Genomic DNA, 22,919 nt, shown 5'->3' with positions numbered 1-22,919 from the left:
GCATTTTTTCCTCTGTAATCTTGCCAACCAGGTCTGCCGGTGATCTCCCTTTGCCTTCTGATTCAGCCCTCCAGCCAGGTCACCTTTGGTCTCACCACTTTCAGGGTAAGCTAGGGGTTTTCACCCAATATTCCCAGGGCCTCACAGCAGATCGAAAGCCCTGATCCAGGCCTGATAGTCCTTCTGCCCATGAGGTTTTCTGCTTATCTTCCCATTGATGCTGCAGGAGAAGCCAATACCTGCCTTTACTGTGGGTTCTGGCCCAGAGATCATTGTAGTAAGTGGTTAAGAGCTCTCTTGTCAGACCTCTTGCTTCTTCCCAGGATGACTTCCTATGTTTGGTAACCTTTTCCTCAGGAGGCTCCTTCTCAGTGAGGGTCTGCTCTAGGATCAAGCCACTAGTCTCAATTCTCAAGGTAACAAAGGAAAGGAAGCTAACTTAACCGAAATAAGGAGTGGCACCAGCCCTCTATCCTACCAGGATCCTTCTGCTATCTGTCCTAGTTCTGTGCTCACAGACCACCTAAAGTAGCTTGGCTCATTTCGGTGTTCCTTTCAGGGAGCTGAAGATAAAGTCCGTCCACTTCCCCAAGCTCGGCACTTCTGAACAGAGCTTCTCCCTTTTAAGACTCCTTCTCCAAGATTAGCATGCCTCAGATGTGTGGCGGGGCTGCCTGAGCACAGTTACTCTAATTCCTCCTTGCTTGGTACAGGATTTGTACACCCCAACCAGGCACTTAAGGAAAGTCCCCAGTAGTTGATAGCAGTTGTGTTTATATGGTAATTCAGTTCAACACTTCTGACTCTAAGAGAAACATGGTAAGCATGCATACCAATTTATTACACAATAAATGCTATAACAGTCTGCTTGTTTCCGTTTACTAAATAGTAGGTAGTATATCTGCTACATTAGCAACTAAAAACTAAGGAAGAAAAAGAAAAGGTGCTTAAAGCTGAAAATTATTCAGCAGAACATAATGAGATAACATTCAAGCATTAGTAAAGAAAGATGTTAGGCTAAAGTATGTCAAATTAATTTTGGTTCCAGATTATTTCGCTACATCCTATTAGAAGGATGTTTCTTTTTGGTCTGGTACTGATTCAATAGAAACTAATTGAGAGTACAGTATGTCACAGGCCTTTTTGAGCTCCTTCCAGTTTCCTTTGGGAAATTAAGGAAAAAATTAAAATCAGGAAGGGGTGAACTGTTTCTTCTCATTCCTACTTATCTTAGAAAGTGATGAATTGATCTGTTCTTGTTTATCCACTTACACAAGTAAAATATTGTGTAAATCTCATTTCCAGATGCCTGTTAGGCAGAAACAGCTATATGACAGTCTATTGTAGGGCTAAATGAGTCAAAGCACCTGACCTCAGCTATCAGAGCTAAATAGGAAAGATTCAAACTCATGTACATGCAACCACACCAGCAGATACCAAATTCAATATTTAATAAAACAAATTGAAAAAGTGGATGTGAACAGATATTGGGCTTCTCAGGAATAATGGAACTTTGATCATATAAGTCTGATTTATTTACCAGGACTCTCAAACTGCTAGAAGAGTTATGCTGGAGGGGCATAAAGAGTATTGCATAATTATTATGCACAGGGTAAACACGTCCTACAAGTTCAGCGGTATTCAAATGTAGGCATTTGGTTCAGGAAGATTTCTTGGTGAAAGTGGTCATGTTACTAGTATAGAAAAGCAGACTGGTTATTTCAAGGGTAAGTAGATTTCCCTAAGCAATGAAATATTAAATTCATCCTAGAACCATAGGGTTAGAAGGGACCGCAAAGGTCATCTAGTCTAACTCCCTGCCACAATGCTGGATTAGCATCTTGTGTGCTGCAGTGGTGATATCAGACACCTATCATTCACACACTATCAGGTCACCAGGTGGTTGCACAACAAACAAAATGCTTACAGGACCTTGCCCCACAGCCATAATCCTTTAACTAACTGGTTGGTTATTCGGCACAGGTTACTAAGTGATATGAAATATTCCTTCCCCTCTTCCCCAAAGGCCTTCACACTCCTGGCCCTGGGAACAAGAGAATGGGGCTCAGAATAGCCATAGATTACAGCTGTGCATGTTGTGCAGTGTGCAGGGAAGCAGTGTGGTCCAGTGGCTAGAGCATGAGACTGAGCCTCAAAAGCTCTGGGCTCTATTTCCAGCTATGGCATGGATTGCTTTGTGGCCTTGGGTACTTCACTTTCTTCCTCGGGGAAACTGAGGCAGAGGAGTTATGATACTCATCTTTGTGAAGTACTTTGAGCTTTCTGGAGGATGAGTGATTATTATACAGCTAATCCCTTTTTGCTTCACGGATGTCTGAATGTTGTCTTCATACCCGTGCATGTGAGTTCACACCTACTATCACTCCAAGTTTGGGATCTGAACGTTATAGCCAAGTTTCAAGTGAAATACATGTAATATAATGAATTTCACGTGTTTTTGATGCAAGACACTTCAATGAGGCTTGCCCAAAACTGGGTCCAGGATTACAAAATTTAGCAAGCTTTTCAAACATGAGCCTAATTGAACATTAGGATTGACATAAAGAAGGACAAAAGCAAGTTTTCTTTGGTTTGATTGTATCGTTTCCTCTTTACGCAAAGATAATGTGAAGAAGCCACAATGGGATTTAGATTGTTATATTTACTGAATATATACAACTGCAAGATTTAGCTAAACATACACTGCTACTCTGGTTGCATTCTGGCAGCTTCCCAAACACACAATATGGAAAGGACCACCTTATATTGAAATGTTTCCAATTAATACTATATTTTTAAAAATAAGGGTGCAGTAAAACCCAACTTTTCAGGTTTGAGCCTCTCGGTCCATTACAGAACATTTATTTAGTAGAGGTCCAATAGGAAACACTTCGAATAATATGCCAAACTTTATTTAAAAAGAAAAATTAAGCAAACAAAAACTACAGTCATGCTTACATTCAAAGATGAAATAGCATATCAATGGGTGATCATCCACTAATAAAGTGAAGTACAGCCTTATAATCCTGGAACCTAACGTTTGATGTTAACTGGAGCTTCCCCACAATTTAGCAAAACTACTCCTTTAATACTAAATTAACATAAAACTATCCTTTACCATAATTCTGTTTCTTCCACTTTCTTATTTCCACTTCCTTGACATTGACCATTATTTAAATTAATGTCTGTACCAATGTTCTTCTCATACTATCAATAGACAGCATTTAAATAAAATTCACAAATCTCAAAAACACGCATTAAAAACCTTGCTTAAGCTATTTATACATAAATGGTAACATAACTCTGAGTCATGTCCTTGCTAACTCTTACTTTCTCATTACACACTCTCTCCAACCTATTTCTAACTTTCTCACACTAACAACTTCAGTTTCCCATACTCTTCTATGGTTAGGCTAACTTAAGCCCCAAACCTAATTTCTTTTTATTTCTTAAGCCCCAAACCATCCTATAGGCTACACACTATGGGGTTCACAAACTATTGAGAGATACTACACTATTTTCATACACAACAGGTTTCATTGCAAACATTTCATACAGCTCTAGTATAGAAGTAATTTGTATCTCTGTTTTTGGCCACTGTCTCCTATGGCTAAATCTTTGAAACCCCATGCAAACGCTTACTGTGCTATCATCTCTGTAGTTTTACTTGTTTCTCCTCCTTAGTTTCAATTTTTTTCCTCTCTCTATATTGGAAATAAGAGAGGAGGTAGAAGAGATAGTAGTATTGTACTGTAGTTACTTTCCCTTAGGAAGTTTTGTCATTACTTGTCTACTTTTTGTAGCAAACAAGACAATTTGTACTACTGGAAAAATGCAAAACAGTTATTTACATACAGTTCTATGTGGAAATATTTAATTAACAAGCAGGGCCGGCTCCAGGGTTTTGGCCGCCCCAAGCAGCCCCCCCCCCCCCCCCCCCCAAAAAAAAAAAAAAGCTGCGATTCGGCGGGAGGTCCTACGCTCCGAGCTGGAGTGAGGGCCCGTCCGCTGAATTACCGCCGAATAGCTGGACGTGCCGCCCCTCTCCGGAGTGGCCGCCCCAAGCACCTGCTTGACAAGCTGGTGCCTGGAGCCGGCCCTGTTAACAAGATAGTAGGGCTTTAGCTGAAGCTGAAAACTAGAATTACGTCTCCAATGGATGTTATAGTACAAGGGGAAAAAAAATGGCCAGAATAGCCCCATTGATTTCATGGACAGCATTTTCCTAAAGATGATACTGTACTACAACTTCAGTAGATTTTGCCATTTACACCAGCTGAAGATTTGGCCCCATGCTTTCTTTCTATGTTGCCACTCTAGCACTAAGAATATAAAAGATTAAGTTTGGGCAGAATCCTGCAGATTTCAGTGGGAATATTACAAGAGTAAATGAAGAGCTGAAGGGTTTGGCCTTAAACTGCAACTTCAGGGGACATTCTAGCCACTACACACATAACATATCCTTGTTCTTATAAAGAGAGGATGATACCCTGTTCAATTCCTCTTTTTTGTGCTTAGTCACATGAAAACAGACTGGAGCACAAAGAAGAATCAGTTTGTGTTTGTGTTGGGTGTTTTCCTATTCACAAGGCTGAAAATATCAGGCCAATAACTGAAGCAGTCCAACTCTAGGATTTTGTTGATGCCATGGTGGGTAGAGTTGTTACGGTGATGAATCTCACGATGGACCATGTGATATGGGCATCAGGCATGCTGTGTATGAGCCATTACAACTATTGCATAACATTTGGGCAGTGTTTTTGCTCTTTAAAAACACCACTTTCCATTCTTTCTACTCCAGAGCACCAGCAACTACAAGGCTGATTGCTGCTTCTGTAGGCTTTTAGATCTTAGGGCAGGTCTAGTCTTTAAAATGCTGCATCAGTGCAGCTGCATCACTGTAGCACAGGGGTAGGCAACCTATGGCACACGTGCCAAAGGTGGCACGTGAGCTGATTTTCAGTGGCATTCACACTACCCGGGTCCTGGCCACCCATCCAGGGAGCTCTGCATTTTAATTTAATTTTAAATGAAGCTTCTTAAACATTTTAAAAACCTTATTTACTTTACATACAACAATAGTTTAGTTATATATTATAGACTTATAGAAAGAGACCTTCTAAAAACGTTAAAATGTATTACTGGCACACGAGACCTTAAATTAGAGTGAATAAATGAAGACTCGGCACACCACTTCTGAAAGGTTGCTAACCCCTGCTGTAGCACTTAAGTGAAGATGCTCCTATGCCAGGGGTCGGCAACGTTCGGCACACGGCTTGCCAGGGTAAGCACCCTGGTGGGCCGGGCCAGTTTATTTACCTGCTGACGCGGCAGGTTCGGCCGATCGTGGCCCCCATTGGATGCGGTTCGCCATCCCGGGCCAATGGGGGCGGCGAGAAGCGGCGCGGGCGAGCGATGTGCTGGCCACGGCATCTCGCCACCCCCATTGGCCCGGGACGGCGAACTGCGGCCAGTGGGGGCCACGATCGGCCGAACCTGCTGCGTCAGCAGGTAAATAAACTGGCCCGGCCTGCCAGGGTGCTTATCCTGGCAAGCCACGTGCCGAACATTGCCGACCCCTGTCCTATGCCGATGAGAGCTTCTACCGTTGGTGTAGTTAATCCACATTCATGAGAAGGCATAGCTATGTCTATGGGAGAAGTTCTCCCACTGATGTAGCACTGTCTAAACCGGGGGTTAGGTCAGTATAACTATATCACACTGGGATGTAGATTTTTCACACCCGAGTGACCGAAGTAAGTGTGTAGTGTAGATGTAGCAGGGTGGACACCCGCTCCTGCCTGAAAGGGCCTGAAACAGCCCTGGGAGAAGGCTGGGGCAGGGAAGGCTGAGCTGATTTGGGGGAAGTGGCTGCAGCTGGGGCCACGCCCCAAACAGGCTCAGCTGGCCCTATAAAGGCAGGGAGCCAGGCGTTCAGCCAGAGTCTTTCTCTACCTTCAGAGGGAGAAGGGCCTGGTTGCAGGGAGCTAAGACAGAGTACCAGAGTGGAGCAGGGCTGGGGAACGACTGGGAAACTCCAGCCTGGAAAGCCCCAGGCTGTGGCCTAGTATTAGGCCAAGGGGTACTGGGGGTTGCAGAGGGCAACCCAGGCGTAGGCCAAGGCAGCAGGTCCAAACTCAACCTTGCCTGTGATGAGTGGCTGATACTGCAGTCCGCCCTTGGGCGTGGGGCTAGATGGTGACTGGCAGTAGCCTTGTTCTGAGGCAAGGTGGGGTTAGTGGGTGGGGGTTCCCCTGGGAGGGGAGACCCAGCGAGTGTGGGTACTGCCAGGGGGTAGCACCCAGAGCAAGGGGCACTGAGGTCCTGGGAGGGACACGGGAGCCAGCTGAGGACAAGGCAGCTCGCAGAGGGTGCTCTGGAGGCTGGATTGAGCTGATTCCCCAGATGACCAGCAGGAGGCACCGCAGGGGTGAGTCCAACCCCTTACAGTACACCTGGCCTTAGTAACTTTAGCACAGTATCTGCAGTGTTCAAGGTATTCCCTACAGTAGATACATGAAGGTTTATTTAATACTACAGATGCTGATGTAAGCTTATCAATTAATCTAAGGCAAAATTAGCAAGATTTTCATGACAACCCTTGTAGTTACCATAATTCTCTTTGAACGGGGAGTAGTGCTCTAATGCTGCAAAATCTAATTCATTCACACCATTGTGTAATTCAGAAAGTGTAGCTATAAAAATAAGACTATTATCTTTTTGTGGCATTACAAAAAGCATGTTGCAGCTTTAAGGAGTTTGGGTAAATCAGGGTTTGCAGACTCTGTAATAAGAAAATGTACAGCCTAAAGTAGAAAGCAATGCTACTAACTTCTTTCTAAGAGCTTTCTTAAGCTTTCTTCCATTCTCCCCTCAGACATCGCTCTCCCTCCCACTTTCAGTTAATGAGGCAACTACTCTTTTCCTTGAAATTCAGCCTGAAAATACACATCTTCCATTAAAGCTCCTAATTTAATGCAACTACATTAGAGGTGCTACTACGCATAGATTTAAAAAAAAAAATCATAACTACCTTGCACCATCCAAAGCTGTTTGTGGCTGTTGTGTACATTTACACTATAAACTTTGAGGTAGGTACCAGGTCTTCCTCTGTTTTGTTTATACCTGAGCATGCTGTCAATGCTAAACACAAATGACAAGGACACTAAAATTATGTTTACTAAATCATGTCACAGTCTGCTCACCCTCTCTTTCACATTTAGTCGGAGGCTATGAAATCAGTGACATTTTAGACTGTGGAAGATTGCCAGAGAAAAGTGGTGGAAGACTGTCAGCTGAGCAATTTTAAATAAGAATTGACAAAGCTGTCAAAACACTGTTGGACCAGGTCTTGCCCTGGTTTGCGTGATCTATTAGGTCTACTCAATCTCATAGTCCACAATTCAAATTTACATTTTGCATTGTGAAGATCTCCTCAGGCCTCTATTACTGTTTTCTGTAGCCAGTTGTTTTAGTCTACCACAGGCTGGTATAAAAAAATATTAAAGTCTTTAAAATAGTTGGTCAAATGCAAGTGGTCTCCGGAACCTAGCCAAGAGAAAATAATGATGCTATATTTCTCCATTACATTTTAACCATGGGTAATACATCCAGGAGGATCTAGCTGCAATTTTTTTTACAGTATATAAACAGAAACAAGATTATACTGTGCACCCAGGAGACTGTCTGCCTGTAGAGTAATTACATATTAAGCAGGCTGTCCCTCCTCAAATCAATCTTTTAGATATTTATGATTTTAAATTAGCAAAGTTCTTCTCCTTCCTTTAGGAAGAAAAGAGCCATCTGAAGTGAGATGTGCAAGTGCAGGGAAATGTTAGTCATATTACTAATGTTGTTCTTTGGTTTTGTCATGGGATTGCAGAGTCTGAGACTTCCTAATGGGTTTTATGTTGTTTGGTTTTTGTTTTTTGAGACCTGTCTTTCTGCCACTGCCCTGATCCCTGTAAGTGGATAAACAGCTCCACTACTCTTCATTTCTGCCTTCTACATGGGAATGTAAAGGCCCCTGATCCTCCCCTCCCTTTGGCTAAACTCAGGAGGCTTTAATTTGTGACACACTTGGGAGGGTGAAACAGTTCAGACACCAGAAGTTAGTTTCTGGAAACTGAAAAGCTCAGATGTTTTCATCCTATTTATCTTCTTTTCAAAAGGCAATTACTAAAAAAAAATTGTTACCAATGCAATACTGTGTTCCGGTCTGGTCACCTCACTACCAGGAAAAAAAATAGAGAAATTAAAAGTAGTAGAGAGAATCACAATAATTGTTAGATGGCTGGAGGATTGACTTGAGGAAAGGTCATCTCATATAGATAGAGCCACATCCTCAGATGATGTAAATCTGTCAAATTCAACAGAAGTCAAGAATGCACTGTTGTGTGTGTGTGTGCGCGCGCGCATCTCAGTCACAAAGCAGTCAACTCTAGCTTCTCTCACAGCAAGGGTAGTTCTCTTCTTCTCCCTTTATACACTGGCTGTAAACTGCTCCACCATTGTTGGGGCTGGAATGCAACTTGTTTACATCACATTCTGCGGCTTTGTGTCCTGTCATGCTAGACAATATTTGGTCAGGACTGGGGCCAAGACAACTATCAGGTATCCACAAACAGTGCTGCTTTTTTTTTTTTTTTTTTTTTAAATTAAAATACTGACATGTTTTTATGTTGTCAGCTCTTTAAAGCAGGTAACATCTGACACAATAGAGGTTGTGAGGAAGAAAGTCTGAGAAAAATCAAGTAATAAATGGAATGTACAAATAGGATATAGGATTTGCCATACAAGATTGGACCATGGGTGTGTTCATGTCCACTATCCTGCCTTCAACATGACTTTTTTTTTTTTTTTTAAAGCATCAAAAGAAAAAGGCTTAAGAAAATATTGCCACTAACAGGTTATACAATAGGTGATGCATTCCTTCCTGACCCCTACAGCAAGCAGCTTAAGGCCTGACTCATGAAGTTTGATTGCACTTATCTTAGCATACATAATTACAAGCATTAGAAGTTAAACATCTCCAGTTCTTTTAAAAATCTAATTTTGAGTCTGGGGGTCAAATTCAGACAATAGACCGAGTAATTAAAGTGACCTAAGCTCTAAAGATTAATATTGAAAAGTATTATGGGCCAGACACTCAGCTGGTATAACTTGATGTAGCTATGTTGAAGTTAGAGCACTACACTGATTTAAGCCACCTGAAGAGCTGATCCTTAAACTTTTAGGTTGTCATTCCCTGTGATCCTGTACACAGTTATTGCTGCAGTCAAGAATGTCTCAATCTGCCTGTCTATCCTGACTGAGAATCATCCAAAAACAGAAGTCATCAGTGGCATTACTTTTAGCTGGCCTCAGAACGATCACATGGGAGCAACTGATGAAACCATTCTGGGATCAGACAAGGAAGCTCATATCCAGGAATCTCTAGCAAATATAGTTCCCAGACTGATCACTTAAAATGAGAAAGTGTACTGCATGTTTTGTAGTACATTCAGACAACAGAGGTGTAACTGTTGCAAATTGATTATCTGGTCCACAGAGATGTGAATGGATGGGGGGGGGGAGGGAAAGGGGAACCCACCGAGAGAACATCCAAAACGGATACCAAGAACAGAAAGGACTAAAGAATTATCTACTGTATGAATCACATTTAAATTAAAGAAAATGTGTTGTGATGCAAAGCTGACCCATTGCAGATTCTTTCCATGTTCTGTGGAGAAACTGGAAATTGTCTTCATAAAAAACTGACTCTTAAATGAGGCAGTTTTGTCAGGAAAATGTTCCTTCATCTTGCATTCTTATTAGTTTACTGGTGAAAACATCTCTGTGTACCTAGGAATATGTCAATTAATTATTTAGCAGGCACATGATTCAATTTACACTCAAATGAAGAAAACTGTGCTGCACCTTAATCTTAACACTAAATTAAAGGGACACTGTCAGGTCCTTCATTCCCAAAGTGTAGTGTGTCATTAAAGCATGCATTCTCATAAGGGAGGGAAGTCTTTATTGTGATTTAGGGCTGATCTACAGGAGGTCGCTGGTATACATCCCCCCCCCCTTAGCCATTGTTTCGGATATCTGTTGCTCATCAATAGGGGAACGTGTTCTGATTTACGTTGGTCCTGATCCACACATCCGTTGTTTGCATGGATCAGGACTGATGTGAATTGGAACACATTCCCCTATTGTACAGTACAGCACATTCAAGGCTTATTACCGACAGAGGATGTTCTCCATGCTGATTAAGGAGATGGCAGGTGAAAAAGCCCAGTGTAAAGGAGTTTGGGAAGTCCTATAATATCTTGAACTGCATGGAAAACATTGACAGGTCGTGGGAAGAGGTCACTCTGCAATGTATGAATGGCATTTGGCACTGTGCATGGCTAGATGCTGTCCACAGCTTTGTGGGATTTGATGCCGTTCCTGCTCTCAAGCAAGAAATTGTCAAGTTGGTGACCTTTCCTCGGCTTTGAGGAGGTGGAGGAGGATGTTGCACAGGAGTTGTTGGAGTCTCACGCTGAGCAAATGAGAAACTGATTGAGCTGGACCAACAACGGATATCCAAGGAAAGCAAGGATGATGATGATGACATAGGGCAGGAAACCAGGAGTCTGACAAAGAATCTCTCCTGTTTCTTTGGATTGCTGGATGAGATGATGGAAATCCTAGAGAGCAGTGATCCTTTTCGTGAATGGTCTGCCAAAGTCTCCAGGGCTCTCAATGATGCAGTGGCTTGTTATAGGGAGATCTTTTGTTCAAAGATTCATGCAGGAGAGCAGACATTTTTAAAATCCTTTTTAAAGACTTCTGCAACCAAGAAGCCAGCCATGGAAAAGCCAGCCCAAGAAAACCCAGCCACCACCCCTACCTAAATTTAGTGTAATTGACACTGGTTTATACTGTTACTGTACTGTATTAAAATGTTCTATGTGTTTGAATGGTGTTAGTAGGGTTCTACATTATTTTATTCAATGTTTTATATGTAAAATGTGTACTGTAGTCTGTCATTGTAAAAAGGCACACTGTTTAGGCAAAAAGAGCATTGTCATAGGTGAGTTTGGTGAAGTTGTGAATGCATTCCCCCCGCCCCCTTCCATTATTTCTTCTGGGGAAAAATTCCCCAGTATACATTGTTTTGGTATCCATTACCCTTTTTCAAGAATGAAATCCCAGTGTATACATGGGTGTGGAAAAAGATGTAGCTATGCTGACCTAACTCCCAGTACAGACAGTGCTAGGGTGACAGAAGAATTCTTCCATTGACCCAGTTCCTGCCGCGGGGGGGAGTGGATTAGCTTTAGGGCCAGGAGAACCCATCCCATTTCTGTAATGTGTCTCTGCACAGAAGTGCTATAGCAGCACAGGTAGAATTTTAAATGTAGAAATAATGTAGTGAAGGTTGCCTCACTGGTGCAGTGCCTCCTGCTGGTCGTCTTGGGAATTAGCTCTCCAGCACATGGAGCGCTTCCTACTGGCCAGTGTCTCATCTGCCGCTGGCCTCATGTACCTCCTGGACCCTTTACCTCAGGGTTCTGCCCCAGCAGTACCCCCACACTCTGGGTCTCCCCTCCCAGGGGAACCCTCAACCCTCTATGCTCACCTTGCCTCAGGGGGTTGGATGATGACTGGCAGTAGCCACTTTCTCTGAGGCAGACTGCAGTCTGTAATGGCCACTCATCACTGGCCAGGGGATAGGACCAGCTGCCTCTGCCTATTCCTAGGCTACACCTCTGTAGCCCCAGTACCTTTGTAGGTCTTCACCCAGGCCTGGAGCCTTAATTGAGCTGGCCACAGCTGTGGCTGCTTCCCCAATCAGCCTAGCTTGGCTGCTTTTAATCCCTGCCTATGGGAGTGGGGCAGCCACCCCACTACAAATAGCCTTAGGAAAAAAAAATCTGCAGCCTGGGCTGGGTAGATGTACAGGCAGAATGAGAAAACAGATACTCCCCATGGAGACTGTCTGTGGCTTTCCGGTTGACCCTGCACATCCCAAAGCAACTCAAAGGTAGTGGTTTGGGAGGAGAGAGTGGAAGCAGATCTTTGGACCTGCCTTTGCTCCTACACAACCCTCTGCCTTGCAGAGAGCCCTTGAGGAGTGAAACATACACAAATGTTATGTTATACATTTAGACAGCTTATTACCTTTAAGCTCTTTGGGGCAAGGCCCAGCATTTTGTTGTGTTTGTACAGAGTCTAGCATAATTACAAAATACAAGTAACTATAGATCTGATTCTCCTCTGACTTGCATGGATGTAAATCAGGAATAGTGCAATTAAAGTCAATGGTGTTACAAGGAAGGAAAACTAGTGTATGTGAGAGGAGAATCAGTTCCTAGGTTTCTTCTGCTAGAGATTTCCAAAGTTTATTAAGCAGCATGACAACAATGTTACACCAGTATCCCATAGTCTGGTTGCAGGGCCTTTTTAGTGAGAGGGTTCTCAGGTCCCCGCAGTCCAACAGCCTAAGATTGGGCAATCTTTAGGATTGCTGAAAGATTTCTCAAACAGATGGGATTGAATAGAAGGATTTGGACAGTTTGCTGTGGGAGGTTACTACATTATGGTGAGGGGATTGCTTAGCTGGTTTGGGAAAGAAAGCAGATGGTTTTGAGTTGAATGGGTAAGTTTGTGTGCACTGGTATTGATTTTTTTGCTATTCTACTTTTTATATATTTTAAAATCATGTTTAAATATTTTAAAACATTTATCAGCAGGTAGAACATGAGTCACTTAAAATGTAATCTAAATAAGTTAAGGGATAGTTTCCTACTTGTATACAGTTAACAGTATTGTTAGAGTGGCTGGATATGCCAGCTAATTGCAATAGCCTAAAAACCTCTGACCCGAAGGTAAATGGTCGTCGTCTTCTTCTTTTGTTAATGAGAGGCAATTGATCAGGGCTGTAATGTAACTGGAAAGGAAAGAAAGATATGGAGGTCCAAAAAGCTAGAGTAAGAAAGAGATCAAGTAGTATGTTAGGTTAATTGTTTAGAAATGAAGGGAAACTAGGATGCTGCAAAGGTGTAATTATTTAGAAGTAGGATTCCACATTTTAGATTTTATTAAGCTATCAGTTTGACTATAGTCACTGTATCTGATTCTCTATTAATTTTGCTTGTTGTGTGCTAGTTTACAAATTAGAGCCTTAATCATGCAAACATGTACATGCTTAACTTTAGACCTGTGAGAAGCTCTATTGACTTTATGCCCATGAATTGTTCCATTTAATTACTTGAGAGAATATTTGCAGGATCTGGACCTAAAATGTATATCTGTGCAAAATGAGTGCAACATGACTACATAAAGTGTAAGGTAGTTGGGGGGGGGGGGGAAATCAGGCCCAGAATCCCTGCAAGTGGACCATCCCAAGCTTGGGGGAAAGGAGAGACCTTCTGATGGCTTGTCTTAGATCACATAAGATACATCTACACTGCACTGTAAGATCAGGGTTAGTAGAACTAAAGTTAACAAACCCTGGATTTGTTAACCTTAGGCTTGATCATCTACCCCAGGTTATGAATTGTTGAACCCAGGGCCCCAACCTGGGGCTCCAGCATCTATACTTCATTATGGAGGCCCAAGTCCAAGCACTCATATCCCAGACTTCCTGTGCCCTCTCATAATGTGGGCACTCTAGCCCTTGTTCATGGTGCAGTACAGGAAAACTTGACTGTTCAGAGGACTAAAAGGTGGCCTGTGGGATACTTTTGGCAGACTTCCAAAGCATGAGTCAAGTGGTACTGTGTCTTAATTGCAAAGCAATAGAGATTGAATCCTGAGTCCCAACTTGAGAAGACTAAATGAGTGAACGAAAGCATATGGGCTAAGAGTAGTGGAGTAACTGGGAGAGGGGAATTTGGTAGAGGTAAAGAGTGGTTGAAGTATAGAAATGGCTGTGTAGTGTATTATTCATTTTTTAAAGACAACATAAATCGAAAGTGGTCTTAACTCTGATGTAAATACTGTAGAGATGATCATTCTCACACAATAATCCAATCATTTCCCCCCTATTCAATTAGGTTCTTATTTGTATTCCTTTTTGAAGCATTAATAAAAACAGCAGAATGACTGTATGTGTTTTAGAGAACTAGGCCTAACACAATTCCAGCAGTTGTTCCCATTGTTGCCTGCAGGTTCTCTTCTCCATGGATTGTCGCCCTCAGCATCTTAACTTTGCTCATGGTCCAAGTGACTCAACCTCATCAGTTTCATGCTGATCAATTCCTGGGGCATTTCAGATTTCTTTCTCAAATATGCTTGCTGTATACTCAGTGATTCTCTTTGGTGATAGTCTGACTTGGTTTGAAACATCCTCAGGGTTCAGGTAGCTTCCCAGAAGTTCTAAGGGTTCTTGATAGATTCCATAAAGTGCTTCACAACCCATGTGTTCCAATAGTATTGGAGAAAAATCGTATGTTCCTGCCACATCCTTTTCTTCCACGGTCAGTTACATGGTAGTTCAAGCAATGAAGAGAAAGATAGCCCAGCTCACTTACTTAACTTTACACACTGCACACAGTCCTATTAACTTCATCTTTGCAGGGTCAGAGCCTATACTGTATATGTCTTGGGCCTGATTCACCTCTCACACTTGGGTAAATCGTGAGTAACTGCATTCAGTTATTGGTATTACGGTGCTATAAAAGTGATATGAGAAGAATCATCCTTGGATTTGTGCAGAAAGGAAGGGAAAAAGCCATTTTAACAGCTACTGATATTGATCATCCCTTCCAATGTATGGTGCACAGGAAACCAAAGAAAATAACTAAATGACAGGCAAGCACAGAAGAGAGTGTGGGCAGAGAAAAGCCTAAACATCACCCTTCCCCCTCCACTCCAACAAACTGAGATGGCCTCTCAGTCTAGCCAAGTCAAATGTGGGCTGCCATTGTGTTTTGGAAGGATGGAATAACTGGGGATCAGCCATACTACATGACATTGTTTCCTGAAAACCAGAGCATTTTCCTGTTTAAAAAAAAAAAATGCATTTGGATAAATGCCCTCTGTCTGTGTGGCATCTCAAATTTTCCTTCTTGAGAAGGCAATGCCTTGGAAACCCTTGATCAGCTGTGCACATAACAGATGTTTCAGTTCCCTGAGTCAATCCAAAATGAAAACTTTTCAGTTTTCTCAGCAAAATAAAAAAACAAAAGTTGTTTTCCATTGACAGAGATATTCTGTTTAATCCAAAATGAAATATTTTGCTTTTAGATATTTTAACTTTAAAAAATTAATTTAGGCAAACTTCAAAACATTTTGAAAGGAAAAATTGAAATATTTTGTTTCTAAAGGGTCAAAACAAAACATTTTAACTTTTTTTTTAATTTTGGGGGGCTGAAATTATTCTCTGAATTTGACACCAAACTGCAGTTTTTTTAATAAAATATTCAAAAATTATACCCAGATCAAAATGCTTTAATGAATGGAGATTTTGAATAACTTCCTTCTCCCATGCAATTTTGTGAGGAAAGGGATGTCATTGACAACTGTATAGAGAGGGAAATTAAAGCCCATGTTCATTTAAAAACCCTTGAGTCTAGGGACTCGGATTGGAGCTTTTAGCAATGACTACAACGCAAATAAATAAATAACTGATTTAATATAGTTAAAAGAAACCTCACCTTTCAGCCTTATAGGTTTCTGATACATGGAAATGTTGTGAGGTTACACATAATCATATTACAAACTAAGATGCTTCCACTTGCTCTCAGTAACATTAAGAATGGCAAATGTCCAGCTGTGACATCTTATCCAGTAATACTCAGGGCCATGATCTTATGTGGATTAGAAAGTATGGTAATCAGGCAACATATTGAAACATTGCTAGGTTTGAGAGCCCACTAATCTATTCAAAGAGAGAAAATATTGTAATGTACTATCAATGCCCCTATCCTGAATGTCTTTGGCAAGTGCCCTTGAGATAAGGAAATTATGAATTTATGTCTATTGAAGGTGATATCTTAGTAAGAAATGTCAAGTTTTGAAAGCTACATGCTGCAAAGTGGATTTTTATCCCATACTTGATCTGCTAAAGCAACAGGAAATATTCTAAAGTGGCTCATACATTTTCAGTCAATAAATGGTCCTTAGATACGAAAACAAGATGTGAAACAATTACAAAACAATAAAGATTATAGAACTTGACAAGGTTGCACTTGGGGGAAAAAAAGGTCTCTTCACTCAGTTCAGTAGAGATGTAGAACAGTTTGATCAGCTAGTTTCAGCAGTAAAATATATTTTCCCTCTCCTCAATAACTAGTAGCTCTTCCACGTTTTTTCTAACTAGACATTTATATATCCCTCATCACCATAGTGTATAAGTGCTTAGTATTTCATGCTAATAATAGTGACAGATATGAACATACATTTGTGGACCTATTTCTACCTAGATGTATTTGCAGTCATTAATACCTAAGTGCACAGTGCCTATGAAATGCAACAACTCTGCTCTGGTAGTATTTCACACCCACATTGCACAGGTGTAAATAACTGAATAAAGAGGTAGGCAGTGGGGAAAAATCAGGGCTCTACCAAGATGTTTTTTAAAATTTAAATTCAGCTCAAACAGTAAAAGAAACAGCCTAAACTCATATTTATCTCCCAAGTCTATCCTTCTCCCACATAGAGTAGAACAGATGTACTTTTTTCTGAATCACAAAATAATAGCAATTTTAGATTCAATTCAGCTGGCATGCAGTCATATAATTAATGACATTGTTTTTACATTGTATTACTATTAAATCCAAATTCTCTTACCCATTATAATTTGTAATTATTGCTTATATAGTACATGATGTCTTAGCTCTCTAATGCTGGGCTAGTCTATCAACCCACACTGGACAGATTTTGACACATACCAGATATGACTGACACTACTTTGAGTGTTTATTTCATTTCTGCCAGCGCACTTCAGAATGATTACATACTATGTTAATTTTTAAGTGCATTACACAAATATTCCAATAGCTGTAAAATTTAACTTGATAAGGGTCTCAGGTGACATTTGAACCTTGAATAAAATCAGGACATCATAAAAAAAAAAAAAAAAAAAATTTGGTTCTGTCAACATGTGGCCTAGTCTCAGGCACCCGTTTGTGGCCTCAGGCAGCCCTGTGAACAGTCCTTCACCTCACTTTCCCCTTTCCTCAAATTGGCTCCAAATGAGGATTTTACAAGTGCAATAATAGCCCTCCTTTGGGTCTGGTTTATTCACTTAAACTAAAACGTGACACAAAGGCCTTCCCCTTAGCCTTAGGCTGGGCACAGGCCCAAGCTCCCTTGGTGCCTCATGACCCTTCCTGCCTTGGCTTAGGCTACTCCCCGCCTTTCCTAACAACTCCCCACAGTTTTAGTCTTCCCTGTCTCACCTGCTCAGCCCCCTGAATGCAACTTGCTGTTCCTTTGTAGGGGACCAGCTGCTCTCTTCAGTTGTGCCTCTTCAGTAATCAGGGTTGGCTGGGCCCAGGCCTCTAGACCACAAAGGAGCAAGCAACCATGCTAGAGTTCTGTACAAATTTTGTGTGTGGCTCAGATCTGAATATCAGTTAGATAATGGAGTTTGAAAACAAATAAACAAAACACACCCTACAACTAGCATGAACAACTGTTCAAGATAGAAGTTTTCATATTTACCAAGATTATTTGCACTACAAACGAAGAAACTATCGCAAAGTTATTGCATTTGATATTACCCTCACAATAGTTCTCAACATATTTACCATTGTAGGCCACATCCAATACTACCCGTGTGGCCCGGAGGATGTCACATGGGCTGCAGCTCTGTGCTGAGCGCAGGTTGAGAACCACTGCCCTAACACCTCAGTTACTTTTTAATCCATCTGTGAAACTAGTATCTTTCCCTTAACACCTGTAAGATATGTGCTGTGCACAATTTTCTATTTTAGTTCAGTAGCTGATGAGCTAATTAACTCACTTTTTTGATCCTCAATACATGATAGCACTTGAATAGCCTTTAGGGAACATTTCAAACTACTAGGAGATTATTCTACTACTTCAGTGACAAAACTTTTGGTAATTTGGTTTTAAAAAAAAAATCCCTTCCCTCTTACACTGTACTGCAACTTTTACAAGTGTTCTGAGTTCAAGAAGGGAATCTGTGCAATTTCATCTCTGGGAGCCCTGTGGCATTCCTTGCAGACCTAAGCTCCAACTGAGAATGATCAATGGCAGTTTTGGGCATGCAAGGCATTGGGACTTCGGTGGATCGGTAACTATCTTCATCCAACATCAGTATGGCCTAAGTTGCATGTTATTAAAACAAGAGGATAAGCAACTCTGTTTAAATTATCCTAAAAATATAGGAGAAGAAAAAGTGATAACATAATGGTACCCTGACTCATTTTAGTTCTATTTCCATTCTGTTCAAATTTTCCTGAGCCTTAATCACAAGACCATCCTTCCTCCAGTATTTACTGCAAAAATCTGTTTAGTTAGTTTTTTAGAACAGCCTAAGAGGCTACACCTCCCATCACTGTAGCAGTCTTCTCCCGGAAGAGCAGAAATGATGTTGTGTTAGGTTTTAGTCTCTGATGCATGACAATGATGTGCATTTCTTGTGAAAAGAAGCTTTTCTACAAGCAATGTGTGGGATGGGTAAAGTGCTGAAAGGCAAGAGAGGCCTCTTATGACTAAGGAAATTCCGAAAGCTAAATGATTCAGTGGCTGAGAGGTTCACTGGTCTGCTTTTATTATGCAAAGTATGGTTGGTGGAAGAACAGGGAAAATAGGAAGGAAGGATTGAGTTTCTCTTGCATAGTGGATGTGGATAGAAACTTGTCGTCTTTCTTCATAGTTATCCAGTCTCTTCTTTTCTTCCCATCCTGACAGAGGCTTATGTTCCCTTTGGCTCCATCCACACTGTACAAATGACATACTGGGTTACAATTGTCTCGTCATATGGTTAAAGCATAGTACTGTTTTACAGCATGGGTGGTATAACTGTGATGCTTCCTTGGGGTAACTAGGGTTGTGAAACACCTTACTACCACCTTCTCTTAATGTGAGTCCTTGTCTGTGGCCAGCTGTGAGTCAGCTCCCCAACCCCACCGGCAACACAAGCACCCCCCTTTATACTTCACAGGTCCTGCTGTCACTCTGCTGGTTAACAGGCACAGTCCAGTCCTGAGAGCATCTCCCTGGCCCAGCTTCTGGTCCATTGGATACTCGCCATATCCACCAATTCACTGCTTCCAAAGAAACAGTATACCTCCACTTACCAGTTCCATCTCAGATCACTGCTACACTTAACTCACAACACTTAGATTTGCTTATAGGGAAATCAAGTTTTTTTTAAACAAAGTATAGAGAGTCAACAAGTAGAAGTATTGGAAACAAATGGTTACATATAAAATAATAAACACTCCATTCTAGAGCTAGACTTAATTAACAAGATACACTCATATCTAATCCTCACCTGAAATCCTTGCAGCGCTTTACAGCCAGGCAGGCTTGTGACCCTTCTGGTTTTGTTCAATATCTTCATTAATGATCTGGAGGATGGCATGGACTGCACCCTCAGCAAGTTTGCAGATGACACTAAACTGGGAGGAGTGGTAGATACCCTGGAGGGTAGGGATAGGATACCGAGGGACCTAGACAAATTAGAGGATTGGGCCAAAAGAAATCTGAGGTTCAACAAGCACAAGTGCAGAGTCCTGCACTTAGGACGGAAGAATCCCATGCACTGCTACATGCTAGGGACCAAATGGGTAGGCAGCAGTTCTGCAGAAAAGGACCTAGGGGTTACAGTGGATGAGAAGTTGGATATGAGTCAACAGTGTGCCCTTGTTGCCAAGAAGGCAAACAGCATTTTGGGCTGTATAAGTAGGGGCATTGCCAGCAGATCAAGGGACATGATCATTACCCTCTATTCGACATTGGTGAGGACTCATCTGGAGTACTATGTCCAGTTCTGGGCCCCACACTACAAGAAGGATGTGGAAAAATTGGAAAGAGTCCAGCGGAGGGCAACAGAAATGATTAGGGGGCTGGAGCACAAACTAGGATTGTTTAGTCTGCAGAAGAAAAGAATGAGGGGGGATTTGATAGCTGCTTTCAACTACCTGAAAGGAGGTTCCAAAGAGGGTGGATCTGGACTGTTCTCAGTGGTACCAGATGACAGAACAAGGAGTAATGGTCTCAAGTTGCAGTGGGGGAGGTTTAGGTTGGATATTAGGAAAAACTTTTTTACTAGGAGAGTGGTGAAGCACTGGAATGGGTTACCTAGAGAGGTGGTGGAATCTCCTTCCTTAGAGGTTTTTAAGGTCAGGCTTGACAAACCCCTGGCTGGAATGATTTAGTTGGGGATTGGTTCTGCTTTGAGCAGGGGGTTGGACTTGATCAACTCCTGAAGTCCCTTCCAACCCTGATATTCTATGATTCTTCTTTCATGATACATGCACACTGTGAATTTGACTCCTAGGTGCAGGATTCAGTGTGTCTCTTTGCATTCCAAGATATATCAGACAAAATCCTTTGTCCTGATTCTTAAATAGGACCCTTCCCCACTGCTGTTTGTTTCTTCCTACAGATTTCCTCTCTTGTAGATTTCACAATCTGTCAATTTAAACCTGGCTCAGTGCAAACAGGCATACAGCGCGAAGCATATCATATAGAGGTGGTCAGCCAGGGAGATGTCAGTTACTTCCTACCTGAGAGAAACTTCTTCAAAGTAGGTACCTTTTTGGTGACCTACCTTAACTCCAAGACCTTAAGCACATATCTTTTAGTATAGATACCTAACTCCTTAAATATTACCCATACATACATTTTACTACTGGCTCTTGGTAGAGACCTCACATCCCATTCTTAGGTGAACTACCATGCAGATATCCAACCCAGGGGATCCCTGTAAAACCCTATTACTCCCTATGACCTCTGCCAACTGGCACCAAGGGTCCCTAGGTCACAACTGTCCTTGAAATGCTATAGCCCAGAGGTTCTCAAACTTCATTGCACTGCAACCCCCTTCTGACAAAAATTACTACATGACCCTAGGAGGAGGGACCGAAGCCTAAGCCCATCCAAACCTCGTCGCCTAGAGTGGGGGGGGAAGGGGGGAGAGGCTAAAGCTGAGCCACACTGCCCTGAGCTGGAGGGCCAAAGCCCAAAGGCTTCAGCCCCAGGCAGGGGGCCTATAGCTTGAGCCCCAACACCCAGGGCTGAAGCCCTCAGGCTTCAGCTTCAACCCTAGAAACTGGGGCTCAGGCTTCGGCTTTGGCCCCAGGCGGTGGGATTCGGGCTTTGGCTTCCAGCAAATCTAAGCCAGCCCTGGTGACCCCATTAAAATGGGTTCACAACCACTTTGAGAACTGTTGCTGTAACCAGTTCTGACCTAGGTTATAGCACAACTTGGAACAGAGTTAAAATAAAGCTGGGCCTGATTTTCAACTCAGCTACATTGGTGTAATACTAATTAAAATCCATCTAAGTCAAAGGAGATATGCTAGCACAAGGTAACGTGGCAGAGTTGAGAATCAGGCCTGGTTAGGATCAGTGTATGCTACAAAATACTATTGTGTTTAACTATGTTGGGACAATTCTGTGATATCTGGATTTCCTAAACTGCTTGTCCATAGTGTAAATGGCCCCATGTAGCTGGTCATTAAATGTTAATTGAGAGAAGACTTAATTCCTCAATACGTTAAAAATAATAATTTGAAAAATTAACATAGTAAGAATTAAATGTTCAGAATATTATTTGTATTAGTATGAATGCAAAATTTGTTTCACAAGAAACAAGTTATTAATACGTTCATTTCTGCCTTTCTTCAGAATAACTACATTTAGTTGTCATTGGAATAAATGCATCTTGTCATGTTGAAGTCCAAAGGTGACGCAATGCTTTTCTGCAGTTTCTGGAAACAATGTGTATAATGAGGAAAATTAGTCCCTTTCCACACTTTAGTTTTTTTTAAAAAGAAAAGAGAATAACACAATATGATGATACGCTTTTATCTTTCTCCTACATCTTCATACATTTCTTTTGTCTCAAACAGAAAAACCAGACTTTGCAGACTTGGGAGAAGTTACTTGTAACCAGATACTTTTTAAATTTTATTTCTAATATAATTGTCATATTGGCTAAATTATATTATTAGCCTTGTTTGGTGTTTGATCCTCATTGCCACACAGGTGAAAACAAGAATTTCCATTATAATTCTTATATCCAGTCAAATCCTAATAATTCAGGAGATATATAATATAAAAATTTGTGGAATCAGCTTTCTAATATAACCTCATTCTTTCTCATGTATCATAAATGGTAAATAAGTGCAAATAAAGAGACTACATTCCTCAGTATAGTCATTACATATTAAAGTAGCATACTACCCAATATTCTGTATTATTTTAAATCCACGTACTGTTATAGGTGCTATGGACCCTACCTTTCAGCTCTTATGCAAAAAAGTAGTAGTCCTCATGCCCAAGTAGTTCCACTGATTTCAGTTGGGCTACTCATGTGATTAAGGACTTTTCTTATAAGGGTTGCAGGACCAGGTATTCAGATGTCCTGAGTTGGTCTTGGAAGGTAGCAGTTTATGGGAGTAAAGGGGGGGAAAAACAGCACAAAATAGGAAAAGAATGACAGAGTAGAGCATATAGGTAGATGATAGAAGCTCACAATAGGAGACAAGGGGGCCAAATCCCCAGCTAATGTAATAAACCAGCATAGCTCCATTGACTTAAATGGTAGTATACTAGTTTACTCCAGCTGAGGAGCTGGCCCAAGAATCTTTTTTTTTTAAAGTGAACACTTTTAGTAATTGAAAGAATAGCATCTTTAGGACATGTATTCTATGGAAAATGCTCTCTATATTCTCACACTACATCAGACTCTGAACTAGTTGAAGATATTTTACACTAATTTCCTTGAGAGAAGCTGT

The sequence above is a fragment of the Malaclemys terrapin genome, chromosome 5 (genome assembly GCF_027887155.1).
Source record: "Malaclemys terrapin pileata isolate rMalTer1 chromosome 5, rMalTer1.hap1, whole genome shotgun sequence".
Taxonomy (NCBI): Eukaryota; Metazoa; Chordata; order Testudines; family Emydidae; genus Malaclemys; species Malaclemys terrapin.
Note: the sequence above shows the minus strand (reverse complement) of the source record.